The sequence below is a fragment of the Dermacentor silvarum genome, chromosome 1 (assembly GCF_013339745.2).
Source record: "Dermacentor silvarum isolate Dsil-2018 chromosome 1, BIME_Dsil_1.4, whole genome shotgun sequence".
NCBI classification, from domain to species: domain Eukaryota; kingdom Metazoa; phylum Arthropoda; class Arachnida; order Ixodida; family Ixodidae; genus Dermacentor; species Dermacentor silvarum.
The window spans coordinates 343233790-343245666 of record NC_051154.1 but is presented as its reverse complement, the minus strand read 5'-3'; the positions used below and the strand labels follow the sequence as shown (position 1 = coordinate 343245666).

The following is an 11877-nucleotide window of genomic DNA, read 5'->3' as shown; positions in this document are numbered from 1 at the left end:
CACAAATCACGATCGATTTACATTGTATTTTTTATGTTTCAGTTGGAAATTCTAATACCAGATGTCTTTTGTCTTTGCAGATGTTTAATAAACTCCAAGAAGGCGATTTATTAACTCCATTCTATGTTTGAGATCGATATCTATTGGTTCTGGTAATTGCTTATGTTGCTATTAGTTTTCGTCTTTATTTATTTCTGGTTTGGAACTCTTAAACAATATTGTTGGGTTTCGGATAATGTTTACGTGTATGCTGTATTCGCCCTAATTTGGAATAAATTTTGTAACGTGACATTTGCCATTTATGTGAAAGGCCTGCCCCTGTAAAGTTTACTCGGATGAATATCAGCATCGTGCCTGGCGAAAAATATTCAAAGAGGCAAAGTTGGTCAGATATCAGAGTTATTTAAGGCAAAGATCATTTGTTACCTATAAGTTCTGAGCATTGGCGCCTTTGTAAAAGGTATAGTGTACGAAGAAAACTGTTAGTGGTTGCCTGAACGTCGCCGCGTCATAGATAACCGGCGCGTGTAACTCATCTTTCAGTGCCGCGTCACCACTGCATGCAGACGAGGGTCACCACCTTGTAGGACGTCAGCGGACGCCAGCCAGGTTGCATCTCGGTCACGAGGTAGTGCTCAGGCTTTTGCAGGTCTGGCAAAGAGATAGCCAGTGCACACGACTCAATGGGCACGAAAAAAATGCATGAAATTATGAAATTGAGGCCCGTGCAAAGACGCGTAAGCCACCTCACCAGGAAACAATAAATCAGTCGAGAGCGGTGCACTCTTTTCAAGCTTGATTTGCGTTCATATTTGGCAGAAAAACGCAGATCGTTAACGCAGAAAATTGAATGCCATACCTATCTTTTTTTCTATTGCTCGTGACATCAATGTGGCCGTGAATTTAGGATTAGGCGCAACTCTTTCCGGAGTGCAATGAAGTCATTGTCTTTGACAAACGAACAAGTCTAGCCGCGATCAAACAGTTAAATTCCGTGGGGTGGTGCGGGTAAATACAGGTGGCAGTCGCCTTCCCCCCCCCTCCCCCCCCCTCCCACTATATTCAGTTTTCGCGTCCTTCCTGGCTCACCGATCCTCAGCTCATGCTAAATCTGACCTGTTCGGTATTCCGTAATGGCGATCCATGTACCAATCCAGCCTAATGGTTCTCTTTAGTGTCACCTTAAGCCCAAACAAGCTACACGCGGAGGAAAAGCTCTGCGTTCTTGCTGTGCTTTTCAGAACACACACCCGGGTTATAGCATTCATATTTTTTCGTGGATGTAGCTCGCGCACGCTTTTGTTTGAAATTTTTTGCACTTTTCAGAAAGTTTACAACGCCTATATGTTCGCCTTTCTGGACATCAAAAGCGGCAATTTTGACGCCGAAAATAACATTGTTTAGATGTGTCCAAACAGCCGCAATGTGTGTCTTTTCATGTGCGCATAATAGAAAGAAAGGAAGGAAGGAATAAGGAAAGGAAGGGATGGAAAGCATTTTAGTTTGCTGTCGCTTCTGTAAAATTTTGTGTGATGTCATATGTGAGGTGCAAGAAGCGTTGTCAATGCATTTTTCGCATTTCTTTCTTTTTCTTTCTTACGCTAATATTGTGACGTGTGCTTACTTTTGTACAATGACCCTCTGGTATGTGTATATATGCAACGTGTAGTGTATTTTTGCCGAGTTTATTTCTGCTAGCTACGGAAATCACCTATCATCTGAAGTGCCTGGTTTTACAGAAGTATGGGGCCAGTCAAGCTGCCTTAACGCAGCTTTTTTCCTACCCTCCTCACCACACCATGTACACCCTACAAGTTGTGAGAAGTAAACACAAACTCAAACATCCACAAACCTTCGGGTGGTGGGGTGTCTCCTGCGACTGGGCCTTCACGGTGGGAATGTCGTGCGTCCCACAGCAACTTTGGATACGTGTCATGGACCAGGCTTGTCCTGCGAAGCCGGCGCTTTCTTGCTTAGTACACGCAGTCTGCTAGCTACTAAAATCTCCGATGGTATACAATTTAAAACTTTGCATTAAGCGCAGGCTAATGAGTCATAAAGTTAAGCTGGTCCGAAGCAGTACCACGAAAGCGCAGTCCAAGTCGGTCATCATGAGAGACAAGTCAATGGCGCTTAGGGTGCAGTTCAATGACATCACGTAGCGCGGCTAAGGGATAAGTTGACTCGTGAACCCTTTTTGAGAATTTGTTGACGATGGCCATTAGGGAACCTCGAATACCAATGCAGGCATGCTTAGTCCGACTCGCGGTGTGCTGCTATATCAGGCTTGTTCGGCCAGTGGACAAATTTTATTCTAGGCCACACACCCTGTGCGTGTATATAGTGTACACCGCCATTTTTCTTGTCTTTCCTCCAGGCAACGCCATCCTGCGCAGCTCTTAACGCCTGCGAACTGTCTGGGTAGTTAACTAGATGTTGCACTTTCTCAAAATGCAAAAAGTCGCGCGAGACTATCAGCATTCGTGATGGTAGAGCAGCGTATACAAATGGATGCGTCTATGAAAGCGACACGACAAAGCGCTGCGTTCGCATATTATGAAGTCATTTTTAAAGTCACAAAACTACAGCGCTGAAGCAAGAGGAGCTAAATGCAAACTGCCAGAAAACGACGTGCAGCTTGGGGGAAAGCTGGTTCGTGTTATTCACACCTCCGTAAAACAGGCGACACGTGAAAGAGTAAGGCAGAGGCGTACACTCGCGGATAAGAGTATTAGCAGAAATAAATAAACAAAAACGAACGACGTTTTGTGCTCTCACCGTTTTGGACGGCGTTTCTGTATGCATGTGACCCTGAATGTTAACTTAGTGGCGAGTGTACACAAGCTGTCCCCTTTCAAGTGTGCGTTTTCATGAGCGAAGAGTGAAGAGGATGAAAGTCCGGCATATCATATGAGGCATGCCGACATATGACGTATGGGAACACACGTTTTTATATATGTCAGTTCCATACTTTTATATAATCATATGGAACTTGCCCCATACGATAGATGGGAACATACGGGCTTTTATATGGGGCCTTCGTATGTTTCATATGGGAATCATATGGGAGATGCCCCATATCATATCTGAGAATATATGGGTTTTTATATGGGACTCCCTTATGTCCTTACGGGATTTTTTCTTATGGGGAATGTGGGTTTTCTCGACTGCGCTGCATTTAGTGACAAGCCTCACCCACGTAAAGAATTCAGAAATCTTCAGCTGGGTGAAGAGAGAGAGGGAAGCTTGATCGTTTATGTTGTGATTGATTGCTCAATTTGTACCAAGAGGCTCTCATTATTAGGGAATCTGCTATTTAGATGGGCCATGGGCTGTTTCTTAAAGCTGTAAGAAGGATATTGCCAATAAGGAACGGCGCCAACTGGCGCACCGTCGACCGGCACCTTAAAGAAATTGTACACTTGTAGCTTGGGTCACATCGCGACAGCCACTCTTTTCGTATGTGAACTTTGTTGTAAAGGCATGATACTTTCGTACCTGGCATCCAGTAAGAATGCCGATGTCCGGTTCTGGGCGTTATCCCTGAGGCCGCAAAGCTCGCTGTTGCAGAGAGAAGAAAGGAACCATTTACGAAATATCGGTCAGCCAGGGATCACGCTGCTATTAAAATTTGCTTTTATATAACTATTTTGGTACGGTATGCGACCAGCTTTTACGAATATGGTTGTATTTCGTAATGTTCAGTGCCAAAGTGGTGCAGCTACAGCAGACACTACTTCGTAAATTTCACGGCTGTTGACATGATTTTTCGGTCTCGCAAAATATTGTTAAATGCTACATGTAGGTAGTGATCGATGTATCGGACTGCTGTCGTGTTAATTTGTATTCTTAAATATTCTGGGGCTTTAGGTGTCAGAATCACGATCTGATTAGGAGGCACGCCATAGTAGGGAGGCTCCGGAATAATTTTGACCACTCGGGGTTCTTTAACGTGCACCCAATAAGCAGTACACGAGTGTTTTTACGTTCTGCCCCCATCGGACTGCGGCCGCCGCAGCTGGGATTGAACACGCTACCTCGAGCTCAGCAGCGCATGCGCCATAGCCACTGGACTACCGCAGCGGCTTAGTTCGCTTCAAAAAGTCGTATGCGGCAAAGTTTTGGGCAAGAGCCGTTGATGACGTCGTGAGGTTGTCTGGACACGTATTCGTCGCGCAACGTATGTTCTTGCACCGGGATGATAAGACTGATTTCTTCCCGGCCATTGCAGGCTTATGTTTCATATTTGCCGTATTACGAGTCCTTGCCATAATTTGTATAGTGGACACGTCACATTGCTAGGACATTCGTGCTACACTGTAGGACCGGCGTTACGCAGCAAATGTGGATGTATTTGTAGAGAAGGTTACATGGTTGCCCATCTATGAGGGTGGGACGAGAATGGCTTCAGCGTTGGTGCAGTGAGCGGTGCGAACATTGTGCTCAAGTGCTGGACAGAAAACAGTCTGACATTAATTGTGCTCATTCTGAACGGTGGCTTTTCGTACGTTAAGCGAAGGGGCGCCTTCATTAACATCTTAGCGTACAAGATGACACTGCTGATTGGGGATCAACAGAAGCTTCCTCACAGGGTAATTTATTTATTTTTTAGTTCGCACGGAGCGTATTGGCGCAATTCGGCCTGTTCAGGTAGGTTACTTAATAGGCGGACGTTACTTGCACGACGAATCGCAATGTCCAGATAACTAGTTTATTCTTGAAAAAAAGGTTTAATATTCCACATTATAATTATTCGCTTCAGGGCACATACCGCAAAGCGAAGTTGAAGCTGAGCAGTAATGAAGTTCACGTCTGCTTGGCAGAAATCATAAAGTAAGCCCAACATTCCCAGCTATCCGTCCTTAAAATGCGCTACTGAATACTTTGGCGTTGGATCCAATTACAGTTTCCTAAAGCCGCCCCGCTCCCCCTTTACAAAAAAAATAGAAAAGTGCCAATAAAAATACACCAAGGTATTGTTGAAGTCTCAACAACGTAACAAATAATGTTACGTATTTCCTCGCCCAAGCACAAACACCCGCTTTGTGGCCTCTTATCTCTTCAAGGGGTTGTTGCCTCTAATCATAATCTGACACCGTGTCTCCCGTTAGTGGGTGAGCACAATTCTACTAGGGAAAAGGCAGGCAAGTAAAACTAAGATGGTGGTCTTCAAGGAGAATGCTGTCGTTGCAGTAAATGAGTTCAGAGCCTAAGGAATTGCTCCAGCCTGCGGCCTTCTTTTTCATTTCACATTTACGGCCATCTTAACGGGCACCATTTTCCAGCCCGCCTCTCTCTGACCGCCTGTTATCGCGGCTTCTGGATGCTCGTTAGTGCGGGAAAAACAACAACAAAAAAAAACGTGGCGTGAATTCCAAATCACCGTGTACTCGCTCAGAGTGCAACCGTTTGCGACGGTGCCATTTCTGGCCTGCTTTCCGTTGTCGTAGGTCAAGCACGCTCTTTCTAATTAGAATAAGTCTTGGCAACTGAACTCCTTAACAATATATATATATATATATATATATATATATATATATCAGGGACGTAGCCAGCGGGGGGGGGGGGGGGGCTGATGGGGCTTCAGCCTCTCCCCCGAAATTTTTTCGCGCTGTCATGCACCGCCGACCAAAACAACCACTGGCGCCGGGAATCATTCCGGATTTTGTCTACAATGTATTTTCATGCTCGAAAAGACATTTCGGCGCCGAAAATTGCGAACTCGGGCTGGATTTCGCGGCAACGCCCATGCACCTGGAGTCCCATAACGCAAAGAGCCCCATCCGAGCACTAACTTTCAAGGGCTTTTCGATAGCGAGCGGGCGCGTCGCGGCATCTCGCAGCGGTCGCGAAATCTACGGGGCGCATGGATTAAAATTCCGAAATTTTATGGGTATAAAGTTCTCAAACTCTTGACGCGAAAGGTGCACTGACATTTCCGAAGGCGTGCTTTAGAGTTTCAAAATTCTGGAACTTTATGGGTTTAATGTTCTTATAAACTTGGGCCAACATGCGCGCACTGGAGCCCTCGTGTTGAAGCCGTTCTAGAAATGGAAGCACGCGCTCGCAATCTTCCACACACACGAAAATACTAAATATCACTAGCAGCTGATAATTTTCTCCAAACATTTTCAGAAAGCGCGCCCAATGTGATCGATCAGCTGGATCAGGGCATGCAAAGTAAAAAAAAAGAGAAAACAGAAGAAAGTTGGCGGCCCATTATTGAGACAGTTCTTTTTTGGGGGCGACAAGGCCTGGCTCTCCGTCGCCATAGCGACAGTGGTCCTATGGATTTAAGCAAAGCCCCCGCTGAAAATACTGGTATGTTCAGAGCGCTTGTTCGCATGCGAGCTGATTGTGGAGATTCATATCTGAAGAACCATTTGGAAAGTTGCCCCAGTAATGCCTCGTATTTGCGCCCAGGTGTACAAAACAAAATTATAGAAATTTGTGGCGAAATTATCAAAGAAGGCCTAGATGCAAAATTAAACACTGCAGGCTGCTTCTCCATACTTGCTGACAAAACGGCGTATATTGCTTGAATCGAACAGCTGGTACCTAAACAAGGATGCCTAAAGGTACCTAAACAAGGATGCCAACGACATTGAAGAAATGTATTTAGGTTTTAGCACCGGAATAGATGCCCTCTCTCATTGCGACAGCAGGTTATATGTAAATGTGTACAAACTGCTAAAGAATCTAGTCGACCTTCCAGTGACCACATCCAGCGCAGAGATAATAATTTCAAACATGAGATTACTAAAAAACTACTTGTGCTCTACAATGTCTGAAGAACGCATGGTTAGGCTGGCGCTTCTATACGCCCACGGAGACGTCGGCATCAACGCGTGCGAAGTCATTGACCACCTCGCTAAACTTCTCCGCCGAGTGATGTTTGTACTTGAGATAGCGAAGCCGAAAAAATCAATGCAAGTAAAAAGCTCTGTTCCTTCAGGTCCATAAACTCGTAATTATGAAAACGTATGACTGTTCATTAGCTTTTAAAACCGCAGAAATTTTCGCCGTTTATTGTAATAGTTGGCGTCATGATTAAAATTATCATGCGAATACGAAAATTACGAGGACATTAATAAACGATTTTGATCGATCTTGCTCATTGAAAGCCCGCCCCACGCCCGGCCCACGTCCGGCCTACGCCCACGCCAACAAACACACCTGGATATTGGATAGTTCAACTGGCCGCATTATATGTGGCTTTCGTTTGTCCTTTTCTTACATTTTTAGCTACCTGCTTTTACTTCTTTTTTGAACCGAAGCAATACCCTTCTTTATTTTCGGGTGCATAATAATTGTTGCCGCTGTGCAGGCACCAATTTTTTCGCGCTGTCATGCACCGCAGGCCAAAACAACCACTGGCACCGGGAATCATTCCGGCATTCGTACTGATTTCTGAATCTTCCTCTATTCTACCAATATAGAGCAGGATGGACCAAGTACATATAACGATTTCTGCGATCATAGTTTTGTTTTGCCTGGATCGTCTGTCTTTCTACGCGTTAAGTTTACTATCTGTGACTGCACAACATATTTATATGTCTTGTTTGACGCATTATATACAGTGACGTTTGCTTAGATACGTAGATTTATTGGACACTTATACGTACATTTAAATATCTTGTTGCGAGATTTGGTGTATACAAGGAGTGAAATTTGTTTCCAGCGACACTTTTTTTTTGCCCTTTATCAAGTTGTATCTTCGCATTTGTATATTCCATTCTATCTTCGCATTTCTAATGTATATTTTGCAGAACTGCTGCTTTTTATATGTACTCACTTTTGCGACTATAATGTCGGTGCAATTAGTCACAATACACGACCGGTAACAGCTGATCCTGCACAATCCATTGCAAAGAAGGACAGCATCATTGAGATTTTTCCCTGGCCGTTGCATATGTACAAAAATTTTAACAAAGTGCTTGAATTACATAGATTCATCAAAATATTTGTCCTCAACTTGTTAATTTCATGGCCTTTATGTTTTTCATATCAGCTGCATGGACTGCTTTGCTTGTGTCGAACTGATGTAGGTGTGATATGTTCTTTACTTATTAAATAGACACAAAAACGCGCAAGCATTAATATCAGTTATTTCTGCCACAATTTTTGGGACATAGGAACATATACTCTTATGAAAAAATACATATTTTACTTTTCTTGACAGTGCATAGCGTTCAATATTTTGTTTGCAGCACCTAAAATACAATGACATTGACAATGGCAATGCAGTTATTATTCATATATTTGATCCCTCGACAAATTCTGTAAGGAGGAGGCCGCGCTGCAAGGTGAGCCCCCCCCCCCCAAACAAAATTTCTGGCTACGCCACTGATATGTATATATATATATATATATATATATATATACGCAGATTCAGCGCACATCCCAGAATCCATTTGAAGCTTTCGTTAAGCGGGCAATTAGGCGCCATAAATTTGCCCATTTAATTCGTTGTTTTTGGCCTAAAGGAATCTAGCGCGCGCACATGTGGCCTCTCGCACCCGTGGTTAGTTTCATTGAGAATGCATCTCGTGTTCGAGAGGTTTTCACGAATCAACCCGATCTGCCATACCCTGCTTGGTGGTTTTGTTGAGCTCAGGAAGTTTTAATACCTCTCAGCCACAAAAAAAGGCTGATGTATTCTGACATTGTGTGATTGCCTGTTCAGTAAAAAAGGCAATAAAGAGAAGAAAAAAAACGCCATTCTGGCCTAAGTAGTTAGAGCATCGGGCTGCCGAGGTGGGGGACTGAGGTTCGATCGGGCACGTAATTAAATCTTTTGTTAGGCGTGAGCTATTCAGCAAGACAGCAGCAGCACCAACCAGCAGCCACGGCCGGGAGAGTTCGCCACAAAATCTTTGCTTTAAAAGTTAAGAAGTAAACTTGAAAGTTTCTGTCTTTAAATGCACGTTTCGGGGTCATCAGAAATCTCGAATGTTCGTGTAGAATACCGTCTTGTTCACTATGAACAAGACGGTATTCTACACATTCGATAGGTAGATGGTGAAAGATCCGCAATGAGGAAAACAAATGAGAAATGTTACAAATTGTTCGAGCTTAGATTAGTCTAATGGGAAGATTTTAAGATTTTGTAGTGTTGCTAAAGATAAATACTTAGCGCATCGGTACTGTGTGCCAATTTGATTCCAACTCCATTTCGGAATCTCGGGCTCCCTCCATTCCATTCTTATTCCGTTTGCCAGACTGGTGCAATCGTTCCGTTCCGGGTGTTCGAAACATGTGGAATGGCTCCTTAACCATTCAAACTATGGAGTTGTCAATCCGGAACTCTGACGGGGACACCCATAAGTAGTACGCCAATGCATTGATTTAGCAGATTCGGAGGACAATATCTTGGAAGTGGTGACAGTCATAAGAATTATGCAAGTAGCCGTGACTTCACTGCTGCTCGGATTCAATTTCACGATTACAATACGTGCCCTATTGTGAACAATTGAAAACGTTAGTGAACATCTTTAATTAGCTACCTGAACATTGCGTTTTCTCACGCAGGTAATTTCAGCCTCTAAAATAAATCTGCCAGAAAAGGCGCGGCAACGCAAGTAGTCATAGGCGATTAAAATATAATACTGTTTGAATAATAGTAGTAGTAATAATAATAATAATAATAATAATAATAATAATAATAATAACATGTGGCATATAGGGACGGAGATCGTTCATCTGGCGATGGCGGAAAGCGCGTCAAGATAGACGCGCCTTTTCTGGAACGGAATACGTCATACTATGTCACACCAGTTTGTCGCTTCTCTGGCCACAATGAGACTCGTTATATGAACGACTGGTGTATGCACAATAGAACAGCTTTTGATGAACTGTCGCATTAAAAAGCAAGCTTGAAATTGTGGAGCTCCGGACGCTTGCTCGCCTGCTCAGCAGGCTTTCACACGCTGTAACCAAGCTTTCCGGGCTCAATTAGTCACCATGCCACGGTTGTTTCCGATGTCTTATTATAGCTTCCCAATTACAGGGGGTGCGAGATCAGGCGTTTTGCCATGCCAACAGACAACGAAGCCAAGGAAGACTCTGGGAAAGTGAAATTTCATTGAAATGTTCAGTAAATTATTAATGAGGGTTAAATCTGCGATAAGCTTTATGTTCTTAAAGGGGAAGGGAATAAAAGACAACTTTCCGCCGGTGAGTGCCGAACCGACAACCTTCGCATGCTCTATCATTTGAACCAGGACGTGAATTGCCTGCTCCTGATGACTACGTGATGACTGCGGTTGAAAGGACGTTACACACATGCCACCACAGTCGTGATGCCGGCTATCTCTGCTCGCCTGGCAAGATGTCAGTCGTGAGCAATATGAGAGGGAACACCTGATTTGTTTTAAGCGACTATTACTCGTGATGTGTGATTTGGAATGTGACATGCATGTGAATACCGAGAAAGTAGCTCGCAACGTTAAACATTTGCTGTCATTGAACACTTTTATGCGAGACGTGTGTGGTTAGCCACTACGGCCTCTTGAAAGCGATTTTGTTGTTCCCCTTCATAGAGGACGTGCATACGTTGTTTAAAAGACTAGACAAAAATTTTCCGCTTATCGTTTCTTTGATCTTTTTCAAATTTCGCCGAATCATCGCATTTTATGGTGCGGATTGTTCTTGAACAGTTGCTTCCCGGGCTTTTACAAACAATACTCGAAGTTGTCTTTGTTTATGGGGAAGCAAGCTGCTGCCAAGGCTCCGCTATAGCGTATAAACTTGTTCCGTCGCCTGTCGGAGCTGTGGTAAGCAGCCGTTCCGGGATGGTTGTCGCGGTTGCCCGCTCCTCGAACACGTGACAACCTCCCACAGAAGCTGCTTTCCGCACCTGCCGACAGGCGACTGCACAAGTTTATGCTCAGTGCAGTCTTGGCAGCAGCTAGCTTCCCTATAGACGAAGGCAACTTCGATTTTTTTTTCTTGAAAATCTAGCAAGTAACTGTGCAAGTGTTACATTGAACACTCCGGACCATAAAATGCTATCTTTCCGCGAAATTCGAGCAAAAGAAGAGCAGCGACAAGCATAAATTCTTTTTTTTATGATTTTAAGCGAAATATGCATGCGCCTGTATTGCTCGAGGGGGCGAGCCACTGATCGCAAGAAAGTAGACGGAGGAACTGTCGGTTGCCGTATCTAAATTGCTATAACACTGAACGCGTCATGCGGAGGTCGTGGCTTCGGCTGCTAAGTTGTGTGCGTGTTTCACTTTTCTTCCACAGGCGAGGCGCGGACCGATGACAATCCGTGACCGACGTTCCTATAGTCTTGCTCATTTAGGGACATTGTTGGTGACAAAAAATTCGGTTCATCGTGTGGATGCACTGTCAGCGGCATAGACCTCCGCGAGGTTAAACGGTGTACAGCGATGCGCATGAGCGGCGCACGTACCGTGCCAGTGTGAGTCGGGCGGTGTGCCAGAGAACGTCCTGTTGGCGCAGACGGAGCACGCGCACCAGCCTCTCCTCGGCTGGGCAGCTACCAAGGCAGAACAGGTCGCCGTCACTGTCGTTACAGCTGACGGCCGCCACCTTGGAGCTGCAACACAGGCCACAGACACACTGGCTACGCTCTCACCGATCTCGCACTACACAGTTTGCCTCTCCTTATTACGTGCAGCGCCGTATAGGTGCCAATCAGTGCCAACACTGAAGGTGCTGGTGGTATGAAACGGCAGCGGAAGGCTATTAAATGATGCTGTTATATAGCCGCACGAAGCGACGAAAAAGTTTGGTAATGGCTAGCAGACATCTAAAGGCCTCGGGAGCTTACTTATTTGGAATCAACTGCTGGAACTTGATCTTCTTGGGTTCCGTGCACAATGACAGGAGCGGAGTCCATGGAGTTGC

General features: G+C 44.7%; 1 long non-coding RNA gene across 1 annotated transcript; it reads right to left on the bottom strand.

Annotated features, from left to right (window-relative positions):
• Positions 1-578: 578 nt before the first annotated feature.
• On the bottom strand, positions 579-11617 carry LOC125942336 (uncharacterized). Its single transcript, XR_007465014.1, has 4 exons — positions 11420-11617; positions 3499-3561; positions 1853-1950; positions 579-651 (listed from the first exon to the last, which is right to left on the bottom strand). It is a non-coding gene; the product is annotated as an uncharacterized LOC125942336 (long non-coding RNA).
• Positions 11618-11877: the final 260 nt, after the last annotated feature.